The 6,321-nt window shown below is 35.8% G+C and overlaps 1 long non-coding RNA gene across 1 annotated transcript; it reads right to left on the bottom strand.

Moving 5' to 3' along the window:
• Positions 1-5,104: 5,104 nt before the first annotated feature.
• On the bottom strand, positions 5,105-5,875 carry LOC112202716. The gene is made up of 2 exons (XR_002937541.2): positions 5,836-5,875; positions 5,105-5,327 (listed from the first exon to the last, which is right to left on the bottom strand). It is a non-coding gene; the product is annotated as an uncharacterized LOC112202716 (long non-coding RNA).
• Between the last annotated feature and the right edge of the window lie 446 nt (positions 5,876-6,321).

Here is a 6,321-nt window from a genome sequence, read left to right as displayed (position 1 = left end):
GCAGAGCACCTAAAATCCGAATTTGTGTTGAAAGATATTGAGAAACATGATTTTGTCTTGGTTTAGAACTTAAGCACTGTACTGATGGAATTCTGATTCATCAATTGGCTTAAACTCAAAAGATGCTTAGGCGCTTTAATGAAGATAAAGTTAAGCCTATTAAAACTCTCATGGTCGTCTGTAGTATTGGCCTTAAAAAGGATATGTTTCATCCCAAGGATGATGACGAAGACTTGTTAGATGCTGAAGTGTCATATCTAAGTGTAATAGGCGTATTGTTGTACTTAGCACAATGCACAAGACCGGATATCTCATTCATTGTGAACATGTTAGCTAGATATAGCTCTGCGTCAACGCGATGCCATTAGATTGGTGTAAAATATATATTTCGATACCTAAAGAGTATGATAGATATGGGCTTATTCTATCCTTACAGAGAGAAAACTGCATGATGAAATTGGACTCCTCATGTCATGAAGCTGTCGCCGGCAGCATGCATCCTCCCTCCATCAAAATTGGAATGACGTTTTGATGGGATTTGCTAATGCTAGATACCACTCTTATCCATAGAAAGAATGTTCGCAAACTGGTTATGTTTTTACTAGGGGAAACACCGCGATATCAAATGTCAACTAAACAGACCCTTGACGTCGTTATTTCTTCGAATCATGAAAATTATTGCTCTTCACGATGCTGTTTATGAATGTCTATGACTTAGGTCCATAGTTAAGCTTATTCGTGCTACATGTGGTTTAAAGTTTACCACAGATAAACCTACATGCATTTATGATGATAATATTGCTTACATTGAACAAACGAAGGAAGGATTTGTCAAAAGCGATAACACCAAGCATATAATACCTAAGTTTTTCTACAATCAGCAACAACGAACACTCCTCAAGATTGAAGTGAATCACGTCCGATATGAGGATAATGTTGTAGACTTATTTACTAAGTCATTGCCTAAATCCACATTCAAGAAACATGTACGCAATCGTGGCCTAGGAAAGTTATCCGGCCTCCTATGATTGTCGTAGTCAGAGGAAGATGTTAGTATCAGTAGGAGGTTTGACACTAACGCTAGGTTCTCGAAATGTGAAGAGTGTGTTGTACTCTTTTTCCCTTCAATCGAGATTATTTTTGTCTCACTGAGTTTTTATTACTTGGCAAAGTTTGTACTGAGACAATGTGAGGAGCACCATAGACGTCTAAAACATCATATTTGGATCACACAAGGGGGTGTGTTGCAAGAAATCAAGTATTGTGTGCCTAGTTCAAATAGGTTTAGGACTACTTAGCTTGGTTGTAATAGGGTTAGCATATTCCTACTTGTACTTGAAGATTTGTACATGTAATCCTCTATATACAGAGTCATATAGATGCCTCAATTATCAATGAAAGCATCTCAATCTTCTCCTAAATTCTCTTTCTCTAATACAAAAAAGTTATTTTATAATCAGGGATTGTCCATACTAATATGTCAGAAGAATCAGTAATTGAGTATTTATTGGTCATCATAAATGAGTAGAGAAGTCTGCTATATGGGAGAAACTCGAAATGCTAGCTTCTCTTCCTTCCATTTTAGTATGGGACAAGCTGCCGTTTTGACGAATATACATGATATATATCCCAAAGCATTTTGGCGAGAACATGAGACCTAACCTTTTATGAGTTCTGGATCAGCTCTTACTTTGGTATGTCATATCAACGGATCCAACTCCTCTAAAGTTAGGAGTAGAGGTGGCAAACGGGCCGCTAAGCACGAGCACGGCACAGGCCCGGCATGCTTGAAAGCGACCCGGCACGGCCCAAGCCCGTTAGTGGCCCGGCACGACCTGAGCACGTTAGAATAACGGGTCGGGCTGGGCCTAAGAATATTGGCCCGGCCCGAGCACGACATATTGTAGGCCGCCCCGTTACAAACACAAAATTTCACTTTGTTTTTAAAAATATTAAAAAACTACAATGATGAGATTTGAATATGAGACCTCTTTATTTAAAATCTCATGATAATTCTACCAATGTTTTTTTTTATATTGTCAAAATAATGAAATAAAACATTATATCCTTGTTTTGACATAAGTATTTTTTCTAAATGTTAAATATATGTTTATTAATAAAGACTAATCTCATAATAATACAACTATAGAATGAAGGAAAGAATAATAGATACTAAATCTTCAATTAATAAATAAAGATTAATCGCACAATAATATACTAAAAACAATATATTTTGAGTTTTTTTCTTTCTTTCTTTCTTATAGTGGAATATAAAAAATTATTAGAAATCTAATCTTAAAAAGCTAAAATTAAGAAAAACGTTATAGAACTTAATTTATTTTAATTTTATAAATAGTTAAATAAAATTAATTTTTATTTGTTCAAATTAAGACTTTAAAATCGTGCTTTATAGTGGGTAGGCACGAGCACGGCCCGTTTATTGACCCGGCACGAGCACGAGCACGGCCCGGCACGATATGGGTTCGGGCCATGGGCGTCACCGGGCTTAATGTTTAAGTAAATGGGCCGGCCCCAGCAGGACACGAAGCACGACTAGGCCAGCTTAAAATGGGCCGGGCCGCCACCTCTAGTTAGGAGCCGTAAAGTTACATGAAGTTAATAAAATCCAAACCATTTAAATTTAAGGTCCTTGACCCAAAGCACCAAAATAAGCAAAAATTATCCCACTTATCCCACCAACAGATTTTTGTTTCCGCATACACAATTTAACAACAAATGACCTTTTTGCCCTCAACCCAATTAAAGAATTACAACCACGCCACTCTGTCATCTCTCTCTCCCCCTCTCCTACTGACCTCCAACTCCGGCAACGTCCCAAGCCCTCTAGCGCTCAAGTATATAAAGGTCGGACCGCATCAGATCACGGCCTAGACTGACACTGCCTTCTACCCATTTTCATTCCAATGGTGATCTGATCGCAATTCCGATTTCGGGCATCGCCTGGATGTTGGACCGACACCGTTCGACTCCTCAAGGCAACGCAAAGTGAAGACTAGTTATCTCCGCTCCAAATGACTGGTGGTGGCGGCAAGAGCAGCCCCGAAAGCTTTCTGTGTTCGCCAACATGTTTTCAATTCTAGCTACTTCACATTGTCTCACCGGTGCCGACAGCTTTGTCTCAAGGTCAACAATCTTTCACTAATCTTCCTTTGTCCAAACAATAACTGGTGATTGAGAAATGAAGTCAGAAAGCTTCATGAGTTCTTCGGTATTTTCTGGCAACTCGGGCATTTTTTTAGGACGATCGAGGTATCAGAATTGTTCCTTCGGTCGAGTTCTACATATTGGTACTCTTAGTTTTCAATTTCAGTTGGAGTTCAAAGAATTGAGATTTTGGGTCCATCTCAGGAGAACAATGATTTGGGGCCTAGAGCTTTTCTCTGGGTGCCCAAGTCAATTTCTTTCTTTCATTTTTTTTTTGGGTAAAATGGGGGCAGAAGGCCCAGAAGGAAAGAAAAAAGAGTGGTTCTAGTTGGACCTCTAAATTTGATATTTGGATCTCCAATTTTTTCAATTATTAATTGACTTTGTCAACTTATATGAAAAGACCAATAAGGACAAAGAGAGAAAAATGAAAAATGAAAAATTAAGTAAGTAAATAAATAAATACTCTTCTTACCTCCTCAAACCAAATATAACATTCAATTTTATTTTATTTTCCCGATATTTCCTTATATTGCCTATATAGTTTTATAATTTACTTAAAACAATTAAGTAAAAATAATAATTTCTATATATGACATATCATTTATTACAAACGTAAATTCAAAATAATCTGATTTAGAATTTGCTTAAACTAAATTAATTGAATATTATGATATAGTTATTACTCAATCTTCCAACCCAATACCCTTGAAATCATTCTTTTAGCAAATTCAAAGGGGTTCCAACAACATATCAAGATCGAGAACCAACCATCTGATTAATTTTGGTGGAGGAGAGACCTACTCATAAGAGAGCAATGTCATGTGATTTTGATTCATTTTTCTTCTCGTAGTTGAAGATAGAGATAAAAAGTAGAATAACAGATTGTTATATCTCATGTTCAAGGGCATTTTGGTAAAAATAAGAAGGTCTATTTAGCTTTTCAAGTATCCTAAAAAGTAAATTAGAGGTGTACTAAGTATGGGAGGTCCAAATAGCAAATTTAGAGGTCCAACTAGAACCACCCAAAGAAAAATGAAAAAAAAAAAAAAAGTTCTATTGGGGCAATAGATGTCTATTAAAGGTCTATTGGGGAGCAATAGACGTTTTGAATTGATGTAATCTCCTTTTTTTTTTTTCTTTAATCAAAGTTTTATTTATGTAAATTTAGGCAGATTAATTCCCATTCCGGCGACTAAAAGTTTTATTGGGAGGCAATAGACGTTTTCAATTGATGTAATTTCCTCTTTTTTTTTTTTTCTTTAATCAAAGTTTTATTTGTTCAAATTTAGAGAGATTACTTTCCATTCTGGTGACTGAAAGTTCTATTGGAGGGCAATGGATTTCTATTAGGGGCCAATAAACCTTTCTCGCTACCTATGACACTACTAAAAACAATTATTTTTGCGACGGCTATTTTGCGACGGAAAAAACTTTTCGAGACCAAAAATTAAGCCTTTTGCGACGGAAATGTTGGCATTGCGATAGGTGGTGTCACAAGATCCATTTGTGACGGTAAAATGCCGTCGCAAAAGGTAATTGCGACGGTATTCTCTTGCCGTCACATCAGTTATTGTTTTGCGACGGCGATTTGCTACGCAAGCTTCCGTCGCAAAATTTCCATCAGGGTAGCCCATATAGAGGTATTTGCTACGGCTATGATGCCGTCGCAATGTGTGTATTTTCAAAATAACCGCCAAATCTTCCCGCTAAAATTGTGCTACAGTTAGTTTCCATTGCAAATATATTTATAAATTTTTGTTAAAATATTTTGATAAATAGATAAACCTATATAATTTTATACCAATTGTGATGCTAAAATGGCCGTCCCAAACGCTAATTTTGTTTTATTATTATTATCATTATTATTTTTTACCTATTTTCACAAAATTAAACAAATAATTAATAATAATAGTTAAGTAATTAATATCTGCATCCATTAAATCAAATAGGAAATTAACATTAACTCATAAAAAATATAGTTAAAAATATCCATTGAGTCATCGTACCATATTCAAATACAAATAGTCAAACACTAATATGAAAATAAATGTGTTGTCATTTACAAGTATTGAAAATTATAACCGCACTCACAAGTGCACCATTTTACTTGGGAGTTTTACACTTGCTTTCATTTGCTTTGCTCTTTTTGCCATGAGAACCTGTAATATAAACATAGAAAAATCAATGTTAGCTTAATGTCCAGTAAGCAAGATAGACAACAAAATGCACATATTCTTCGTGAAGGTGTCCATACAAACAAAACAAAAAACATTAAGGCATTGAAATCAAAACATAAAATCAGAGGAACATTTAAAATTCTGGAACTTTCTCTATTACAGACCAAACTGGGAAAATTCACAAAACATTCACTTTATGTCAAAATGTAATGAAACTTTCCAGATCCTTTGCTAACTAACAGAAGTAAAACATATCAAAAATTCAGGTCATTTGGAGGTCAATAAGTCAGGAAAAAGAAATACCAAAGAAGGCTGTACTGTAGGACAGTTTCTGCAGATTTCCAGCAAATTCACTCATCTTACTTGCTACTTGGTTCAAATTCATATAACCAGTGTATCCAGAGTTAATGATACCAGATAAATATGACATCTTATACATGTTCAAGATAAATATGACACAATCAATCAAAGAAGTCAACTTGGCCTTTACCTATTTCACCTAGAGGCAGAGGTGAATTCTTATATCAGCACCTGTTTTGTGTACATATACACAAAGAAAACATGGAATGAACTTCAGTTATAAGAAGCCAATATGAAAAATTCATAGACATACAGAAGCATGCTTCAGAACCTACAGCAATAACAAAGGGCACATCCACAATGGAACAAAAACTACTTGGGATAGCTGTTAACTTCGAAACTCAGAAAAATAGAAGTACCTTAGAACTACTTGTGATGCTACGAGTGTGATTCATGCAAGGCAGCTGTGCTTGGAATATCAAAAGGGACCGACACAAGCTCTCTGTCCTCAACATTCTGATGCTTGTTGTCCTGCAAATGAGCTACACCAACTAATGCATCTTGTGCATCAAATAGAACACTAGACATCTAGCTTAACAGTAGTTATGATCACCTAATCTGATCCTGACTTGTGCAAACCAGCAATACTAGTCAGCAGGGTTCAATCAATCAGGGC

This window comes from Rosa chinensis, chromosome 5 (genome assembly GCF_002994745.2).
Source record: "Rosa chinensis cultivar Old Blush chromosome 5, RchiOBHm-V2, whole genome shotgun sequence".
Lineage (NCBI taxonomy): Eukaryota > Viridiplantae > Streptophyta > Magnoliopsida > Rosales > Rosaceae > Rosa > Rosa chinensis.
This window is presented reverse-complemented; position numbering and strand designations above follow the sequence as displayed.